Below are 21,688 nucleotides of genomic sequence, written 5' to 3' on the forward strand. Positions count from 1 at the left end.
AAGGGGCCTAAGACTCGATGATATTCCCTGATTATTGTTATTTCATACAACCGTGCTCTTTTTCACTATAAAAGTAATTCACTACCAATGTCATCAACACGGTGGCCAAAACTCACTGTGAAACTTGGTGCCACAAATAGGTTGAGCTATGTCCTTCACTTTACTCCCATTTGGCCTTGGAAAGCACTATCCAAAATCTCTGAGTCCTCACCGGGAAGCGCTAGCCTCAATCACTTTCCCAGGAGAACTGGTGCTTTAGAACGTATGGACTACCTTTAACCAGAAGGTGGTCACATGGATGTCTATTTAAGGCCAGACAATCACAGCAGGCTATTGTTTGCAAACAGGTACCTCTAATCTAGAAAGCCTTTTCTATTTGCTTTGGGCGAGTTAAAAATAAATGATCCCACAGGTAAGCTGTATCAGTTTTGTGTAGCTTAGTGCTACTGCTTTCCAAAATATTTTTGTATGAAAAGGGTTCCGGGGTGAACCTAACTTTGATCTTTGTCTAGCCTGGCTGATAGGCCAAAAGTTACTCATCCCAGACAAGGATCTTGGCACAGGAGGTATGGTCTGTTAACATAAGGCCAGTCATTCATTGTACATGCTCTTTGAGGACTTTACAATCAGAGGATCAAAGACAGTGTTGAATTCTTACCTCTGGCCATAAAGAGGCTTCCAGGAGGGAAGAAAGTGTGGCTGGGTCCATATTCAGTTTTGGACTTTCAATGACAGAGTCTATGGCTGGAAAATTCTATAAAGAATTGTTTAGAGGACCTTTACTGATTTTATAAAATTTATTTTCCTACTTCCAGTCCTGTTTCTTTAAAAAAAGATAATTTTTCATAAAAATTTAAAAAAAGAGTGGGGGGCGCCTGGGTGGCTTAGTCGGTTGAGCGTCCGACTTCAGCTCAGGTCATGATCTCACAGCTCGTGGGTTCTAGCCTTGCATCAGGCTCTGTGCTGACAGCTCAGAACCTGGAGCTTGCTTTGGATTCTGTGTCTCCCCCCACCTCTCTCTCTCTCTGCCCCTCCCCCACTGGAGCTCTCCCTCTCTCTCTCTCTCTCTCTCTCAAAAATAAATATTAAAAAATTTTTTTAAAAAATGATAAATTTTCCACTTGAGACAAAGGGAGAATTGCATTGTGGTGTAGATTATGTATCTTGATAGGAAACATCCTCTCTATTATTTTGCATGGAGATCAAATTCTTCCACCAAAAGAACTTTCCAGACTACTGGAGCACACAGGGATAGCCTGTCCTCTGAAGTCAGCTCTGTGTCTGGCCCCCCCCCCCCCCACGCATTTGACAATGTGCATGCACAGCCATAGGACATTGTTAATGTCATGCTCAATGTCTTATTATTTGTGTCAGTTTTATTTTTTTTATTTTTGTTTTTCTACTTATGTATTTCCAATGTATCCCTTAAATTAGGTCAAAAGCTACTTGAGAGCAGCGATCAGAACTTTTAATTTTTGTGTCCTTCATGGTTCCAACCTAGTACTGAGCGCAGGGTAGATTGCAATAGACTTGTTTATTTGATGGGTTAATAACAATTATATAAAGTATGCATCTTTTTGTTTAAGTATTTATAGTAACAAGAGAAAAGTCAGACATCTATAATGCGCTACGGTCATTTTTCTTTATCTCTATTCCTTTTTCTAGTAGGTATATTTTCAGGGCTTAAAAATGAGAGGTGTTGATATTCTAGTTCTTTCCAATGTTTTATTTTCTCCACAAATCTTCCTTCAGCCCATTTCCCTGTCTTAGTAAATAGTCACCACAATCATTCTGACCCATATGGCTGAAAACCTAGGAACCACACTTGGCTCTCTTTTCTACCTTCCCTTACACATCCAAGCCACCAGAAGTCCTCCCTGGCAAGTCCAACTGCAATGGAGAAGACAAATCTTTTATCCATTCCCACTTCAGTCTATCCTCAACAAACGTTGGTGAGCTCTTATAACTTCTTGCTTCTGACGCTCCAGTGGCTTTTAATAGGTGTGCAGCGGTATTTCATTTTAGGCTTTACTGGCAGTTTTCCGATGCATAATGATGTCAAGAATCTTTTCACGTATTTATTTACCATCCATACATCTTTTTTAGTAATGTGTCTATTCAAATCTCCGGCTCATTAAAAAAAAAATAAGCTGTTTTCTTCTTGGGTGTTGAGAATTATTTACATAGTCTGGATAAATACAAGTCTGTTGCCAAACATGTGCTTCACAAATGTGTATTTTCTCAGTCTGTTGGCTTGTCTTTTCATTGTCTTCGGTGTCTTTTGAGGAACAGGTGATGATAGTTGTGATAAAGTCCAAAATAGTAATTTGTCTTCTACTGCTTATTCTTTTGGTGTCATATCTAAGAAATCTTAGATATAACCTAGGATTACGAAGATTGGCTCCCATGCTTTCTGCTAGAAGCTTTCTAGTTTTAGATTTGGTATTTAGATTACGACATTTTTTGAGTTAAGTTTTGTATGTGGTGAAGGAATGGGTCAAAGCTTTTCTTGTCTTATTTTTATTGCTGATGGATGTCTAATTGTTCCCACATGATTTGTTGAAAAAACCATTCTTTCTCCATTGGCTTATCTTTACATCTTTGCCAAAAAATCAGTTCCCTAAATGTGTTTGGGTCTATTTCTGGGTTCTCTACCTTGTTTAATTGTTCCATGTGTCTGCTTTTTCACTAACACACTCTCTTGATTATTGAGGCTTTACACTAAGTCTTGAAATCAACTAGTATGAGTCCTCAAACTTTGTTTTTTATCTTCATCATTGTGTTTGGCTATTATAATTGTCTTTCCATGTAAACTTTAAAAACAGCTTGTACATTTCAACAAAATGTCTTGTTAGGATTTCAGTTGGAATTACTTGAATCCGTGAATAAATTTCAGAAGAATTGACTCGAATCATATTATCCCTTTTAATCTGTGAACATAGTATATCTCTCTCGTTAGGCTTTCTTTGATTCCTTCCCTCTGTGTTTTGTGGTTTTCAGCATAATGATTTTGTATATATTATGTTAGATTAGCATCCGAGTATTTTGTGTTTTTAGTGCTATCATTATAAGTACTTTAAAAGTTAATTTCTAATTATTCATTGATAGTATGTACAAGTACAACGGATCTTTACAATTGACCCTTTATCCTGTGACCCTGCTGAATTCACTGATTTCCTAGAAGATTTCCTAGAAGCTTATTTGTAGATTCTTTGGGATTTTCTACTTAGCTAATTGTTTTTTTTTTTAATGTTCATTTATTTTTGAGACAGAGAGAGAGAGAGAGAGAGACAGAGAGAGAGAGAGAGAGAGACCAAGTGCAAGTGACCAAGTGTGAGTGGGGTAGGGGTAGAGAGGGAGACACAGAACCTGAAGCAGGATTCAGTCTCAGAGCTGTCAGCACAGAACAGTGAGATCATGACCTGAGCCGAAGTCAAATGCCTAACTGACTGAGCCACCCAGGTGCCCCATCTACTTAGATAATTGTTAATCTGTAAATAGAGATAGGTTTTTCTCTTTAAAAAAAAAAAAAATCTGTAGGGGCGCCTGGGTGGCGCAGTCGGTTAAGTGTCCGACTTCAGCCAGGTCATGATCTCGCTGTCCGGGAGTTCGAACCCCGCGTCAGGCTCTGGGCTGATGGCTCGGAGCCTGGAGCCTGTTTCCGATTCTGTGTCTCCCTCTCTCTCTGCCCCTCCCCCGTTCATGCTCTGTCTCTCTCTGTCCCAAAAATAAATAAACGTTGAAAAAAAAAATAAAAAATAAAAAATAAATCTGTTTATGTCTACCCACCACAGCAGAACCCCAACGTTATTGCAGAAAATGAGACATCCAGTGATGCTGTGCAGGATTGGAGAGAGTAGATAGTCTTGTGTTTTTCTCAGTCCAATGGGAAAGCTGTCAGTCTTTCATTAATAAGTGTGATATTTGCTGTAGGTTTTTTTGTCGGTGACCGTATCACCCTGAGGAAGTTCCTTTCCACTCCTAGTTTGCTGAGAGTATTTGTCATGAATGGATATCAAATTTTGTTAAATGATTTTTCTGCATCTATTGAGAGTATTGTATGATTTTTCTTCTTTAATCTATCCATGTGGCGAATTACACAGATTGATTTCTTAATGTTGAAGCAAACTTGCATTCTTGGGATAGACTCCCTTGGTCATGTATCATCCTTTTCAAATCTTGCTGGACTCAATTTCCTAATATTTTATTGAGGATTTTTGTTCCTCTGATTATGAGGGATATTGCTTTGAGGATTTTCTTTTCTTGTAATGTCTTTCTTTTGATCTCAGGGTAATTCTGGCTTTATAACACACGTGGGGGAACGTTCTGTCCTTTCCTATTTCCTGAAAAAAAGCTTATGTAGAAATGGTGTCATTTCTTCCTTAAATATTGAGTAAAAATCCTCAGTGAAATCATCTAAGTCGGACTTTTTTTTTTGAGTAGGGGAAAGATTTTACCTACAATTTCAATTTCTGCAATAACTATATACCTATTCAGGGTATCCACTTGCTTTTGAGTGAGTTTTGGTAGTTTATGTCTTCCAAGAAATTTATTTATTTCGCCTAATTTGTCAAATAGTTGGCATAATATTTTTTGTTTTATATCTCTGTTACCCTTTTTATGACTATAGGCTCTACAATGAAATCTCCTATTTCAAAATTTCTGGTATTGAACATTTATTTATTCTTTTTTGTTTTCTTCATCAGTCGGACCAGAGGAGGATAGGGTTGGATAAACTTTCTGTATAATGGGCTATATAGTAAATATTTTTGAATATACCAGTCATTTGGTCTGTCTCAACCACTCAACTTTCTTGTTGTAGTAGAAAACAGCTACAGAAAATAAACAAATGCGTAGCTGTGTTCCAGCAAAACTTCTACTTACAAAAATAGACAGTGGGATGTGTTCTGCCCGTGGGCTGTAACTTGTTCATTATTGGGCTAAAAGATGATGAACTTTATTAATTTTTTCTAAAACACTAGCTATTGTTTTACTTGTTTTCTTTCCATTATTTTTAAATTTATTGATTTCTGCTCCTACTACTATTATTTCCTTTCTTCTTGAATGCCATAAATATACTTTGTTGTTTTTCTTACAGTGTCATAGGCGAAAGTTGAGATCAGAGATTTGAGATCTCTCTTTTCTTTTCTAATATAACCCTTAATTCTGTAAATTTTTGTTTAAGTGCTATGTTAGCTGCATCCTACATATTTTAATGTTTTATTTTATTTTCATTTTCATTCAACTGAAAATATTTTCTAATATTCCTTATAACTTTTTATTTGGCCCATAAGTTATCTAGAAATATGTGTTTGGGGTGCCTGGGTGGCTCAGTCGGTGACTTCGGCTTAGGTCACGATCTCATGGTTTGTGAGTTTGAGCCCCATGTCGGGTTCTGTGCTGAAAGCTCAGAGCCTGGAACCTGCTTCAGATTCTGTGTCTCCCTCTCTCTCTGCCCCTGGCCCCACTCGCACTCTGTCTTTCTCTCTCTCTCAAAAATGAATAAACATTAAATAAATAAATAAATAAATAAATAAATAAATAAATACATTTTTTAAAAAAATTTAAAAAAAAGGAAATGTGTGTTCAATGTCCAAATTTGGAGGGATTTTTCTAGGTATTTTTCTGTTTTTGACAACTGTTATAATTTAATTCCTTATAGTCAGATAACAGTTTATATGATTTAAATTATTTTGAATTTGTTGAAGTCTTTTTTTATGGCACAAAATATAATGTATTTTGGTGAATATTTCATGTGCATTTGAAAACAGTGTGTATTCTACTGTCTGATGGAGTGTTCCATAAATGTCAATTTTGATACATGAGTGATACTCTCCATCAGGTTTTCCAAAGACATACCGATGTTTTGTTACTTGTAGTATGTATTCCTGAGAGGAATTTTGAAGTCACAAGCTATTAGTTTTTGCTCTGTATATATGGAAGCTTTGATGTGAGGTGCAAATACATTTAGGATTGTTTTGTCTTTTTGGTGAATTGACTCCTTTATCAGGATATGACGCATCTTTTTATCCTTAGCAATATTTCTTGTTCTGAAGTCAACTTTGTCTGATATTTACATAGCCACTCCAGCTTCCTTTTGATGAGTGTTTTTATGTCATATATTTTTCTGTCTTCTTCCTTTATAAGCATATTTTATACTTACAGAGTGTTTCTTAAAAACAGCATATAACTGGGCCTTGTTTTTTACATTTAACATGACAATATCTGTCTTTTAATTGCGATGTTTACAATACTTCCATATAATGACATTATTGATATAGTTGGTTTATAACCTGTCACCTGGCTATTGTTTAAAAACCTTGTTGCAATTCTTCTTGATTCTCTTGTTCACTTTTCTGCTTGCTCTGGGATGAATTGATTACAAGCAGTCCTCGCTTTATTCAGTAGTGTGGGACTGTAGAAATGACCTGCAAGCTGAAACCACACAACATCATCTTAAAAATCAATTGGATACTCTCCAATTGTTCTGTGATGTTTAAAATTTTGTTCAAGGCATTAAAAACTCTCTTACTGTCACTTATACGTGTATCAGAAAATGCAAAAAAGAGCAAAGCTAGTATTTCTTTAATCTACTGCAATTTAAAGCATCAGCATGAAAATTAAGTGTTTTATTTGTTTGTAAAATACAAGAATAGATTGAGTAGTGCTTGCCTTACTTTCTGTGGCATAACTTACCGTATGGAGTGAGCGTCTTTTCTATATTTGGGGAAATTGTCCTACTCACCTCTAAGTTTGGATCAGCTTTCAACAGTCTTCCTTTGTGCTTCCCGTGCCAGGAAATAATTTTGAAGGCTCCTTGAATGGAAAGTTTTTACTAGCATCCCTTCTGAGATATCTTCATCTTTTCTTTCACCACTGCCTTCCTCATTTATGTCAGTGACTTTGTCCTCACTCAGTTCCTCGGGCTTGATATCTTCAGTTTGTTGGGTGATGGCTTTATCCATATACCCACAGTCAGCTACTTTTTCTGTGATTGCATTCATGTTCAGTATGAATTTTCTTTCTTTCTTTATTTTTGAGAGAGAGAGAGAGAGAGAGAGAGAGAGAGAGAGAGAAACAAGCAGGGAAGGTGTAGAGAGAAAGGGAGACACAAAATCCAAAGCAGGCTCCAGGCTCTGAGCTGTCAGCACAGAGCCTGACATGGGGCTTGAACCCACGAACCGTGAGATCATGACCTGAGCCGAAGTCGGACACTTAATGTGCTGAGCCACCCAGGCGCCCCTCAGATCTCATTTTTTATAATATAATGTCTGTCCTTCAAAAAGAAGTACGCACATCATAACAGAGAAGGAACGATATATCCTTTCTGATCCGTGTTTTACACACATCATTCAGTGTGCCTCTTCAGAGTACAGCCTGTAGAGGAGGAAGAACGCCAAGAGAGAGCTCACACAAGCACTGTGTTGCCGACATGGACCAGGATGGAAGGGGTGGCCAAAATGACAAATGAGAGGGTTTAGGATATATTTCAAGAGAGCCCTTGTGGTGGCTGTTGATGGACAACATGTCACGGTGAGAGAAATAAAAGAATCAGGATCCCTCTGAGGTCTTGGATCTCAGCCTCTGGGTAACTCAGCTGAATAACTAGGATCATTACTAGAGTATCATTACTGGAAATATCATTGGACTTATTTTGCAAGAGTATGAGTTCAGATTTGTTTCACGTGAAATACTAATTTTCTGCACACACACGCACACACACACGCGCTCGCACACCCCTGTACTGTCTGGATTGGCTGAGATGGCATAACATCAGGGGAAAAAATCACAAGAAAGGACACATGTAAGGGGCAAGTCACTGTCAACATGTCACTAAGTCAGTGCATTCGCTTAGCTAAGAAGCACTCGTGTTGTGAAGAAACGGAATGCTAAGTAAACTCAAAAGTGATTTATGGGGAACATTTGTCTAAACTTTGTTTTTTATTAAACACCAGCTGATTTCGAACTTTACGTATTATAAATGGTTTTCATTTACTCTTGTTCGTCCCCCTGCATTTGCATAAAAGACTCTTTTCTGTTGCATCTCATTTTTTATAACGTAATGTCTGGCTTTAAAAAAAAGGAATCATGTACATAATACCGGAAAAGGATAAAAAAGAATAAAAAATGAGAGCAGGAATATAAATGACTTCAAGAAGTGCCCTGTTCTTGCTGAACATAACAGTAGCTTCTGCTCAAAGCACTCCCAGATCTCATACATTTCCTTTTTCTTTTTAAGTTTATTTATTTATTTTGTGAGAGAGAGAGAGCATGCAAGCAAAGGAGAAAGGGAGAGAGAGAGAGAGAGAGAGAGAGAGAGAGAGAGAGAGAGAAGCCCAAGCAGATTCCTCACTATCAGCACGGAGCCCAATGCAGGGCTCGAACTCCTGAACTGAACCATGAGATCCAGACCTGCGCCGGAACCAAAAGTTGGACGATAAACCAACGGAGCCACCCAGGCGCCCCATAGATCTCACACATTTCCAAAGTGTTATTCTGAATTTGCCCAAGGCCGTTGTGAATATGGTGGTGGGGAGCCCGGGGAAGGTTTGGTAGGGTTAGTAGTTCATGGATGAAGTCACCACTTTGGGGCTGGAGGAGGCAGGCAAGTGTACTACCCAGTCCTGCTCCCGAGGCTCACTCCTGCAGGCGCAAACCCATTCCCATCCTCTGTCCTCAGGGTGTGTTCATTGCAGAGGCGGGGAGGAAGCAGGACGTGTTACTGGGCTTCATGAAAGAAGGACTTAGACTGATATGTGGGGGCGGGGGGGGTGGAAAGAGGGAAACGTACAGAGGACTCTGTCTGAGCCTGAGGACAAGCGACCTTGATCTAGGGACTGACTTATGCCCAGGTGGCCGAGAGTGACCATACCTGCACGGTCCTCCTTGGGTTAATTACAGGAACCGCATGTGCATGTGTGGGGCTCTGAACACTTGCACAGCAGTGTTCTGACTTAGGCCTCTGAGGAAGTTAGTGGCAGAATGGCACAAAATGAATCTTCATTTACTTATTGAATTAATATTTACTTATGGACAATGCACTAGAGACACGGAGTGTTAAGAGATCTGAAATTTCACCTCAAAATTCAGTTGAGTACAAAATGATATAATGGTTGGCTAAAATCAGATTGAATCTGGCTTGAAGCCTCTTCCTTCTGGATGACTAAGGAATGCCAAAGGGGCTCCTCCTCACACTAGGCCTTGCAGCAGGTTGCTTCCTTATTCACAGCAGAACTTTCCAGAATGGCTTTGTGGTCTTCAGGTCATACTAGGCAGTGCTGATGTGCTTGTGGGCAGTAGGAGAGGCTTCAAGTTCCTGGGAATGATTTGTGAAAGGTAGAAATACCCACCTCTCCTCCCCAGATACTCTGGCCACTATGCTCCCTGGAGAGGGGGGTGGACATCCTGCCTTTCATTCATTCCCCAAGACCCCTAGCTCAGTCATTGGAAAACTCATTCCCCTCTCCGTGCTTTGTCCTTAGTCTCCTCTAAGTCTCTCCTCACTTACCTCTTACTAGGAGCATCCTCTCTGCAATTTTTGGTTTTGATAACAAAAGCCGGGAAGGACATTTTTTCCCCCCTGCAATTTTGGCTTTCGGTCTTACATCACCAACAGTGCCAGGTGGAAAAGGTCTGCTTTGAGTTGTGCTGATACATATGGAGATGAAAGGCATTTCGTGAAGAGGGACTAGCATATGGAAAGCCTCAGAAGCGTGAGGGAGCATGTTGCTGTAAGAGAACAAGTAACAAGGAAAGATTAAACCGAGCAGACAGTACATTTGGAGTCGAAGCTAATCACTCATGATACCAAATCTCAAGTTATTTCAGGTCTGGAATACTTCTGTTTTTATAATTAGAACATGTACTTTGTGATGGAGGGGACAAATTAATGAGGAGAAATTAGCGTGTGAATTTGAAGAATTTCCCTCAGAGGCTTGAATTGTGATGAGAGACCTCCCATGTATGGCTCCATCTCCGTGGTCAATTCTACCCCTTTTGCAACAGGAGGTCCAATATTCCTTATTATTGTCCAACGTCTCATTTGTTTTCCATTACGGTAAGAGTCGGACTTAGATCCCAGGACGCGTAGCATTCTAGGACCGCTTGACTTCTCTTAGAATTGATATGTTTTTATTCCCCCAGTGACTAGTGACATTGCATGACCAGAGCGTGGCATACCCAGAATTTCTGCTTCTGAAACAAGATTAATTTTAGGAAACCCCATACTGGGGCTGTGTGAGAACGAAGGCCAGTAATGATCTGTGCATGAAGGATGACTTTGAACATAATGTATTAATAGAATTCACAGTAAGATATGGCTGAACCAGGCACTCAGCAGGAGCAAGGCGCTGCATAAATAGAAGGCAGCATTATTTTTATAATAATCTAACACTGCTCATATTCCAACTGTCATAACACTTAACCCTACCCTGTTTTCCAAACTGTGTGGGTGATGATTTTCCTGGGTGATGTATGTCATATCATGTGTGTATATAGACAGTGTTCTGTGGCCGCCAAAGTTGTCATTTGCTGAGCAGTAGGATAGGAAGATTTTAGTACACTGTTTCTGCTTCCACTTGCAAAGTTGGCCCAGTACCATTTCCTCTGGTCATTTCTCAAGGACCCCGAAAGAGCCTATAAAATAATAAGCTCTTTGCAATCACACATCCCATCTATTGATTTGTATATTTTGTCTTAGATGAGATTGCAGATATTATTTAGACACAGACACACAGACGTTTATGGCAAATTATGTTCGAAGAAAACATGCTGTAATTTTTAATTGGATTTTCCATGGATACGACAAGAACTTGGAATTATATTCCTGGCCAATGGGCAGAATGCCCAAATCGACTTCATTATTTTACAAGAAAAAGTGACGACCAGCATTTCATTTAGTAGCCTGGAAATTATTTTTCATTTCTATAACGTGGAATAAAACGCTTCACATTATACTGAGAGAGTCCCTGTTATCTCTGTGTTTTACTCTCGTAACATCAGAAAGTGAAAAGACACTTCCCCCGGGCTCTGAAGGTTTTCTCTGGGATGATCTTACTACTGCACCTCCCTGCCCCCCAAGACTTCAGAGGAGGTATTAGCTTCTGTTAATGGCTTATGCCAAATAACCAGCCAACACAAAAACCTGCGATGTGTCTTTCCTGCCACCTGCTTTAGCTGAGTCCGTGTATTCCCCAAGCAAGACTTCTTCTTCCTTCTCGTGGTCCTTTCTGGTTTCTTAGGATGCCTCCCTTGTATCTATTTCTTTTTTGGTACCTCTTTTGCATCAGGAGTCACCCTGACTTTATAGTTTGGCACTGGTCCTGGTGGGCTTTGAGCTCATCAGCCTCCCGTCCTCCACTCTGTGGTGAGGCGAGAATGCCACATACATCAACTCTTTTAAAAAAATTTTTTTAATGTTTATTTACTTTGAGAGAGAGAGCAGTGGGGGAGGGGCAGAGAGAGAGGGAGACAGAGAATCTGAAGCAGGCTCCGGGCTCTGAGCTGTCAGCGCAGAGCCCGACGTGGGGCTTGAACCTACGAACCATGAGATCATGACCTGAGCCGAAGTTGGATGCTTAACCAACTGAGCCACCCAGGCACCCCCCAAATACATCATCTCTTTGACAGGAGTGGCGACTGAGCTCCAGAGAAGCCATCCACGGCCTTCACCCACAGTTACTCCGTCACCACTGCATCTCCCTGCAGCCACAACATGATCCTTGACCTACATGATCGTGAACTCAAAGATGAGCTGTTAAGCTCTTTCTTTTATCAGACACACAGCATGCTTGAACATCTCGTTGGACTGGAAATGGACAGGTGTATTGTTATTATTACAGGTTTGTTTCTTTTTGTTTTGAACAAACCCTTCAGCAATTTTGCATGGAGATGACTGCAAGTTCATCTCTCTCGTGGGCTCTGTTCTTATCCCCGCAACACCCAGTATTCCCACAAATATCTTGCAGCCCCAGTTTTCACGTTGCTTTCTAAGTTGTTTTACTAAACCCAGCAGGAAACAACTTTAATTTTCAGGTGACGATACTGTCCCTCACATTCTTCTTTGCCTTTTCTCTCTGTCCCTTCCCACCTTGCTCCACTGAGCCTGTCCTCCCTGACACTCATGCAAAGGACAGAGGTCCCTGACGGGCTACAAGCAGGTGAGGCTTTGGAGCCATCGGGTTGCATCAGGAGAAGTGAAAGCTAAGGTCTGCACTCCATGGAACAGGAATCTGTGATCTTCTCTGTGACTTGGCTTCAAACTCTTAGTGTTTGGTAGAAGTAAACAAAGACTGATCTATCTCTATGCCCTATCTTGTTTTTTTAACAATTTTTTATATTTTTTAATGTTTTTTAATGTTTACTATATTTTTAAAGAGAGAGACAGAGACAGAGTGTGAGCGGGAGAGAAGCAGAGAGAGAGAGAAGGAGGTACAGGATCCAAAACAGGCTCCAGGCCCTGAGCTGTCCGCACAGAGCCCGACGCAGGGCTCGAACCCACGAACTGTGAGATCATGACCTAAGCCGAAGTCGGACGCTCAACCGACTGAGCCCCCCGGGCGCACCTGTTTTTTAATTTTTAAAATATTTATTCATATTTGAGAGAGAGAGAGAGAACGAGTGGGGGAGGGAAGAGAAAAAAGGAGACATAGAATCTGAGGCGGGCTCCAGGCTCTGAACTGTCAGCACAGAGCCCGACATGGGGCTCAAACTCGCGAACTGCAAGATTGCAACCTCAGCTGAAGTCGGATGCTTAACCAACTGAGCCACCCAGGCGCCCCTACCTCTATGCTCTTCCAAATCGTTTGTGGTGTCAAACAATTTGGAAACAGGATTATGACCATTACAGTAGAAACTTGAGAGATGTTTTCAACCTTCTTGATGACTCAGTTTCCTCATCTGGAAAATGGGGATAAAAATCGGATCTTTCTGACAGTGTGCTAAACTCAGTGTTTGCATTTTGAAAGTGTTCCATAGATAGCAATTTTTTTATGAGTGAGCCCTGCTTGAGACATCGTCACGTATATTCAGGAAGGTTCCTAGATCTTTGTGCAGAATCCGTGAGTTGTTTTATCACTGGCTCCTGTTACCATATAATCGCGCCCCAAAAAATGACATTTTAATATAATATCTTCGGGATCAAAACCACAAGTTTGGGGTCTGAATTATTTAGGATATCAACTTCACTCTATTAATAGAGAAAGACTCAAGCTAATAGTGACACAAACAAGAAAGAATTTATTTCTCTGCCACAGAAAGTTCCAGGGAGATTACTGAGCTGGAGAAGTGGTTTATAATCATCTAGAACTCAGGCTGCCTCTGCCTTGTTGCTTCAGGGCTCCTGTCCTGTGGCTACACTCCTGTTCCTGGAGCCCTGATCCAGCAGAGGCATCACATCTGCATATCAGCCAGCAGGAAAGGGGAAAGAAGAGGAGAGGAATGTTTGAGGTACAGCCTCAAAGTTATATCATTTACCTCTTGCAACCTACCCCTATCGCCAGGCTCATCAGCAAAGAAGTTTGGAAAAGGCACCCTTTAGTGAGACAGCTCCCGTCGTAAGAAAGTCAGAATCTGTTTTACATACAGATGCCCGGCAAAGTGCCATAGCGTTGGGCTTGAGAGATGTCATGTTGAGCCGCACGGAGCTGTTGTATTCAGGGGATAGCGCTGGTGTAAAAGATACAAAAAACCACCCATGCTCAGCCATTGCCCTGGAGGAAGAGATCCTAATTCATCTATTTCAGTTAACAGCATGATTTATCTTCCAGTCGCCCAGACTGGCCTCCTTGGACTTTTCTCTTTCCCTTGACGTAAAAATCCAATAAGTTGCTTTGTCTCATCTAATGCTTCTTACACACATCTTCTCTTTTCAACTCACACTACTACCCTAATTTAGGCCTAATTATGTACCACCCAGACAACTGCAATTACCTCCAAATTGGTCTCCCTCCCCCCCCCAGTTTCTTCACTTTCCAATTCATTCTACAATACGACTGCCAAGTTAATCTTCCCTGAACACAGCTCTGATCAGCGCTGCCCTGCTTAGACCCCCCTCAATGGCTCCCCACTGCCTATTTCACAAAAGCCCAATGCCTCCATCAAGGCGCCCCGCCTTCTGGCTCAAGCTTACCTTTCCAGCTTTATTTATAGCTTTATTTATCCTTCTTCCACAAACCTCATGCTCCATGGATTGCTCCACATTTTACCATGTCTACTCTTCTGCTCATAATGGAATGTATCATCCCCCCTCTGTGTGGCAAAACCATTCTCACCTTTAAAGCCTAGCTCAACACCACCGTTGGGGCCTCTGCTTCCTCTAGGGAAAACATAGCCCCCTCCCATAACTTGTTCAGAATTCATTTTAACTCTCTCCTGTGAAATGTCTTATATGCAGTCTTGATGAAACGACTCATATGTGTATAGCTCAATAGGTTTTTATAAGATGAATATACGGGCAAAACCAACATACAAACGAGGAAAGTGAGCGTTAGCAGCCCCCAGCAGCCCCCTTATGCTCCTGCTGGTCACAAACTCTTTATACCCTTGCCCAGAGTAGCCACCACCCTGACTCCCAACATGACAAGTCAGTTTTGTCTTTGTGTCCTAAATAAGTGGAATCATAGAGCCATTAATCTCTTCTACGCATTGTCTTTTGGATTCACGATGATGTGTTTGAGATTCACCAGTATTGTTACATAGAGCTGTAGATCATTTCCTCCCTTTGTTATGTGATATCCCATAGGGTGAACATAGCACAATGTAATTTGTCCCGTCGTCTTCCTGAAAAGTAGTTGCAGGGGTGGGGTAGGAGGGTGGTATAGTTTCCAATTTGAGACTATTACAAATATCACTGTCATGAACATGCCTCCATTTATGCAAAGGCACTCCTGGGTCATGGGCACCTTCTACTTTATTTGACATTACTGAACAGTTTCCCAAGTTGGTTTTACCAATCAATACTCCTGCCAGCCATGAACTAGAATTTCAGTTGCTTCACGTCCTTGCTAACACTTAGCATTTTCTGGATTTTTAATTTTAGCCATTCTAAAATGGATATTTAGTAGGTTATCATATTGTGGTCTTAATTTGCAATTCTCTGACTAATAGAGTTGAATGTCTACATCTAGTTTTATTGGTAATTTGAATATCCTATTTTCTACAGTGTCTTATCATGTATTTTGCCCATTTTTTTTCTTACTGGATTTTCAATCTTTTTCTTATTGAGTTAAAAGTCCTCTCTATATCCTAGGTATGAGTCCTGTGTTAGTTATATGTGTTATAAATTCTTATGCACATTTAAGAAAACATTTAGGCTCACTAAGGGCAGGGTGTGTGTGTGTGTGTGTGTGTGTGTGTGTGTGTGTGTGTATACATATACAGTTGCAAAATGAGTGAAGGATTGAATAACTATCTTATCATGCACAGATATTATTAAAGCAAGGATCCTCTTTCATTAATTTCTGTCCTCATCCACTGTGGCATTCATGGCAATTCTTCAATCTGTCTTTGTCAAATGAATGACTAAATAGCTTCCAGCAACCGGAAACATTTCATTGTGTGTGAAGTTCTCCCTAGTGGGGGTCTCGGGATACTGATCCAAAGGGGACCCAGCAGGCTGTTTCCCTCTTGGTGTAAAGGCTCCTGTAATACCTTGTTTACATTTGAAAAGAAATACTTGGGTTTCTCAGCCCATGGATAACTCTGAAAGCAGAATTTTAAAAATGCAAAGTGCCCATATGCTCAGCTTGTACTGAGAAATGGTCTCATGAGTAATTAAAAACAGTTACAAAAGCAATGGAGTTGTAACAATTGAAATATCACACACATATGTGTGCACCGAATCAGAAAACCCCATAATACTCACTCACTGAATATTTCTGTGACTGTAGGGTTTGTGACACCGAATGAGCATCCTTATTCAATGCTTACATCTGAGAGCTCAATCACACCTCAGAGACTTCACCAGTTTTTCTAGAGCTTGCTTCTGTTTTTAAGCTGTGTGCTTTGCTTCAGTTGAAAGGCTTTAGGCTAGTGATTGTGGCTTTATGTGTTTTATTACCACTAGTGCTCAACAGCCCAATAATAATAATGAAATCAGCACATTTGTACCGTACATTTCTCTTTTCTTATGCAGGTGCATAGATGATTAAAGATTTCCTCTTCTTCCCTTTTTGATTTTCTACCACTACGTCAAAACGGACATGGATAAAGTGCGTGTTGTTTTTGGAATCAGATTAATTTCATTCTTGCATTCCATTCTGCAAGTGATTTTCCAACCGACTTAGGAGTCGAGAGGCGGGAGTCGGCGGGGCAAAAGAGGGGTCGGGTTCTGATTACAGTGATGCCAAGAATTAGACATGGTGAGTGGTCTTGCAGAGTTAGGGGCTAGATATTATTACGGAAAAGCACAAACTTATGCTATAGAATAGGAATTGACAAACTTCTGTGATGTGCCAGGCAGACCATACAATGTTTGTTGCAGCTTCAGCTTCTCCATTCCACTATTGTAGCACGTGCAAAAGCAGGCTTGGACAATACATAATAAACAAATGAGCGTGGCTTTGTTCCGAGGAGACTTTATTTACAGAAATGGGCAGCATACCAGATTTGGATCGTGGGCTGAATCGTGTGCCCACTCTGGAAGACTTGGGTTTCCATTCTGCTGCTCATTCAGTTGTAATCTTTAGATTATCCATAACCTCATCTTAAAATGGGGCTAACGGCACCTGGGCTACCCACTCCCAGGTAGTGAGGATGGCCTGAGATACCGTGAGAGGACTTTTTTTAGAAATTCATAAACTGTATAGTGTGATGCTCATGGTAAATCTTAAAACTGCAAAATTTTAGAATCAAAAATAGCCTTAGTGTCAATATTTCCCAGCATCTTGGTTTTGAAACTACTAAAGTCAAGATTCAGAGAGCTTATGGTAGGCGCTTAGAGGTCACACGGTTAGCTGACAGCAGATTCGGAACAAAAACGCCACTGGAATGGGGACACCCAATGTGAAGGCACAGTGGCTCGGTGCCTCTACCTTGGTAGAAAGGTATCTTTCTAATCATGAACTTTCACGTCACTGTAATTGTAACGTGGCCATAAATATAACCTGCTTCCTTTCCTACTTTGAAGATGCTCTGGGAAGCAGGGGGCTAGCTTTCTCCCCAGGGAGGGGTGCTTCCTAGGAGGTGTCTGCTCCCGAAGGTGGGCTATGGAGCTGAGAGTGCCTGTGTCTACAACATGTCCACTTTGTTGCCAGACCAGGCAAGGGCAAGACAGATTACCAAGTAGGTCACTGGCCATTTTCTCCCGGACCTTCCAGCCAGCTAAGCTGGAAGAGTAGGGCCTGTGGAAAATTGTACCTGGGAGCTCCACGCCCTCTGGATCCACCCAAACTGTCTCATGGAGGTTGTCTGGCCCTGGTGGTGTTCCAGATGACACGGCACCGGTCATTTCAGGATGAGCTTGCTTCTCAGGCCCTGTGATGACTCTCCTTGTGTCTCTTCTCTAGAACTTAGCATAAGAGAGGGATGGCCTGCCTCTCTCCCATCACCACTTGCCCACCTGAGAGCAAATTGAGGACGTTTAGTCATTTCTGGGATGACGTTCTATTAAAAGCAACAGTGAGGTTTAAGCAACACGTTCTAGAGGGAAAGGGGGGGAAAAAAAAGGCAGGAATAAGGAAACCAGACTCTGGCCTTAGCTCTGCCATTGAAGCAATGCCAGGTCTTGTGCCTGTCTATCCCCATCTCTGGACCTCAGTTTCCCCATGTGTATAAAACATGCTTAGGCTAGATGTATCATAAGGTCTTTCCCCAACATTTTGTTTTGTTCTTCTCCAGTTCTGCCATTCAGTTCTATTGATATTTCTCTTTATTTATTGAACACTCAGTATGTCTGCAGAAGCTTTTCCAAAACCTTAAGTCACTGACACTATTGAAATGCTTAAGATTCACTTGGGTAGAACATGATGAATACCCAATGAACAGCAAAGCAGTAGGTGTTAAGACTGAGTCAGAAATCACAGTTGCCTGGAATGGTCAGAGAATGTTTCTTAGAAAGGGCCAAACTTCATTCAGTATAGAAATTGACCCTAGCATTGGTGACAAAGTAAGAAAAGACTGCACTTTTAAAAGCTGGCAGAAGTTAGATATGTTAAAAGAAAGGCAGGGTGCAGAGGGAGATACTAACAGATCTTTGTTCAGGGCGGTCCAGTTGGAAGAGCGGACTTAGGAGAATCAGAAGGTGATTTGGGATAAACAGCTTTGCACATGATGAAGGATGTCCTTGAGTGCCAAAATGAAGAACTTGGATATTTTTCCTAGAGCGAGTGACAGTCTAAATATTTCTGGACATTTGAATTGACTAGCAGCCTGTACTAAGATTATTTGACAGCAATAGCTTGAGTAGATTGGAGAAAAAGGTAAATTATAATAAAGCAGGGAGCATTTGAGCAGCTATGGAAACAATACGGGGATGAGGTAATAAGAAGCTGGTAGTGGTAAGAATAGACAAAGGTAGGAAATGCTACTGATGGGGGCACTGGGTGGCTCAGTGTGTTCAGCATCCGACTCTTAATTTCGGCTCAGGTCATGATCTCGTGGTGTGTGGGATGGAGCCCCACACGGGGCTCCGTGCCGACAGTGAGGCGCCTGCTTGAGATTCTCTCTCTCTCCCCCTCTCTCTGCCCCTCCCCAGCTCATGCTCTCTCTCCGTCAAAATGAAAATTAATTAATTAAAAAAGAAATGTTACACGATGAAGAGTTGACAGGACTTGGTTGTCTTATCAGGGCTGAGACTTCGGTCAGCAAAGAGAACTATTCCAGGGTTTTGTGATGACAATAACTCAGTTTCCCTGCATGTATTTTTTGATATGGGTAGACTGTTAGTGTATAATCCTAGGTGTTAATGTTGTGTGACAAGGCATTTTTTTTTTTTTATCCATAGATGTCACCACATAATACTACCTGGAAGAGAAGGGCTCTGGCAGGATTTATTTCTCTATAAAGATTTAAGGACTCTATTGATTTCTAATTTTAAACATGCACCGAACTGCACCTATTTCTCAGGTTATTAATTTTGAGATCATTCTTTCTTCTTTACCAATATCCCACTAATGTCTGAGGACTCTCCCTCATGACCAGGTGACTTGGTCTGTGTCATTTCGTCCATTAGTTCTTTAAAGCCACAATCTCCAATTCTTTTTTTTCTTTTTTCTTTTTTTGTACAATTCAATGGCTTTTAGTATATTCACAGAGTCATGTAACATCACCACAATTAATTTTATAACGTTTTAATCACCCCCATAAAAACTCCATAACCATTAGAAGACACTTACCTCCAACCTCCATAGCCCTGGGCAGACACTAACCCAATAATTCTGTCTCTATGGATTTGTCTATTCAGAATATTTCATACAAATATGGAATCACAAACTATATGATCTTTTATGACCGGATTTTTCACTTAGTATGTTTTCAAGGTTCATCCACATTGTAACACACATCAGTACGACATTCCTTTTTCTGGCCAAATAATATGCATTGCACTGCTGTTCAACATTGACTCATTCACTTTATCAGTTCATTGCCATTTAGATTCATTGCCATTTATCCCTTTTTTTCACTATTATTAATAAAGCTGCTATAAAAAATGTATGTGCCAATTCTGTGTATACACATGTATTCATTTTTCTTGTGTGTGTTCTTAGCAACATTGGGTCATATTGTAACTCCATGTTTAACTTCTGACCAGCTTCCACATTGTTTTCCAAAGAAGATTCACCATTTCATATTCTGTATTTCTCTCCAAAAAACAAACAAACAAACAAACAAACAAACATGATAAAAAAACTTAAAAAAAAATAAATGAAAAAATGTGGTGCAGAGAAAGTAAGGAACTTGACCAAGATCACTTACACCAGGAATTGGCAAAATGAGCCTTAAAGCTAGACAATGTAGCTTTAGAGATTATCCTGTGAACCACTGATCTTAGACCTCTCTTAAATAATGAAAAATTCACAGTTTCCCAGAGTAATTAATTTGAACTTATTTCTTTTTCACACGTACAAATTTTTTCTCACTACTTTGTGACTCAAATGAGGAGAAGGAGGCTAGATGTGGTAAATCGTTTCACGTTAACCAAGGAGAAGCCGTTAAAAGCTGAAACAATGGGGTGCCTGGGCGGCTCAGTCGGTTAAGCCACGGACGTTGGCTCAGGTCACGATCTCATGGTTTTGTGATTTCGAAAGTGCGGAGCCTGCTTGGATTCTCTCTCTCTCTCTCCATCTCTCTGCCCCTCCCCCACTCGCACTGTCTCTGTCTCTCTCAAAAATGAATAAATTAAAAAACTTTTTTTTAAAAGCTGAAACAAGGATTCTGAGTTTTACTCCAAGGTTTTAAAGAAGAAACCATGATTCCCACTTTATAGAATTCGTTAAATCAATTAATGCAAGTGTCCACAATACTGCTGTGTGTGTAAAAGCTGGATCTGGATTTGCATTGTGGAAAGATCATGGCTTTTAGAGTCAAGGAGTCATGAATTCAATGTGGGACATGGGCTAGAATTTTAATCTCTATAAACTCTCATCTGTGAGGTAGATATAATAAGACACTCAGAATTGTTATGAGAATTTACAGATAGCATAACCATCTGGCACCATGCCTACCACGTAGAACAAGCTTGATAAGAGCTATTTTTACGTTTACTATGATGGTGGTTGCTTTTTCCAAATGGGAAATGGGTCCCAAAACATGGCTAGAAACATGCTCAACTCATACATGGATTGGCAAAGATGAGTACTATTATACACCTTTCAAAGAAATTACCAAAAATATACCACCTTCTGGAAGCTCAACCCTATTTTCCATCTGCATTATCTTCTGACTCAAATGGTTAGGTGCCCACAGCCTTTTTGCATTACATTTTGCATTGATATTTATGACCCCCTTAGTACGTGTAATATCTGAGTTCTCCAACTTCTCAGCCCTTTGCTGTCCCCTCCCTGGTGTGGTATGAAATAAGGTTCCCAGCAGCATTGTAATAGACAGGTCGGCCAGAATTCAAAAGTGGGGGTTACCAAGTAATTATGCGGAGGAGATTCCAAAAATGTATATTTTTATGTCCATATATAAAAACTGCATTAAATTTAGGGCAAGCCAAAACATTGTCCCAGCTTGAGTTCCCAGAGCATATGGCTTTATAAATGCTGTACCACCTTTTCACTTGAAGACGAAATAATAAGCACAGCCAGGTTCTCGGTGGGGGCCTGATCCTCCAGAAAGATGCAACTCTTTCCTTTTTCATTTCAGGGGACAGGGGATACTTTTCTCTGAAACGGGTGCCTATCTTCGCAGTCTGCATCCGGGACCCACATCTGTGTCCTATTACGATCCAATTTTGTTTTATTTATAAATCCTCCAGGGCCTTTTAACGTTGACCCTGAATATGAACTCAACTTAACATGAGGAAAGAATATTCGAGTACATTTGGCTCCTGGAAACTTCTCAAACTGTCCACTAATGTGTCTTTCATTCTTAGGTACCCACCCCCCATGCATAGGGCCGTATGTCCTGAGCAGGTGTAATCCAATCCAGAGGTTCTTGGGGAAAGTGGATTCATTAGGATTTAAGGAGCCAGTAATTCCACAGTTAGAAGGAAATGTGGGGACCAGCTAAGTCAGTGTTTTTCAACCAG

The sequence above is a fragment of the Herpailurus yagouaroundi genome, unplaced genomic scaffold, assembly GCF_014898765.1.
Source record: "Herpailurus yagouaroundi ecotype Mexico unplaced genomic scaffold, PumYag 185, whole genome shotgun sequence".
NCBI classification, from domain to species: Eukaryota; Metazoa; Chordata; class Mammalia; order Carnivora; family Felidae; genus Herpailurus; species Herpailurus yagouaroundi.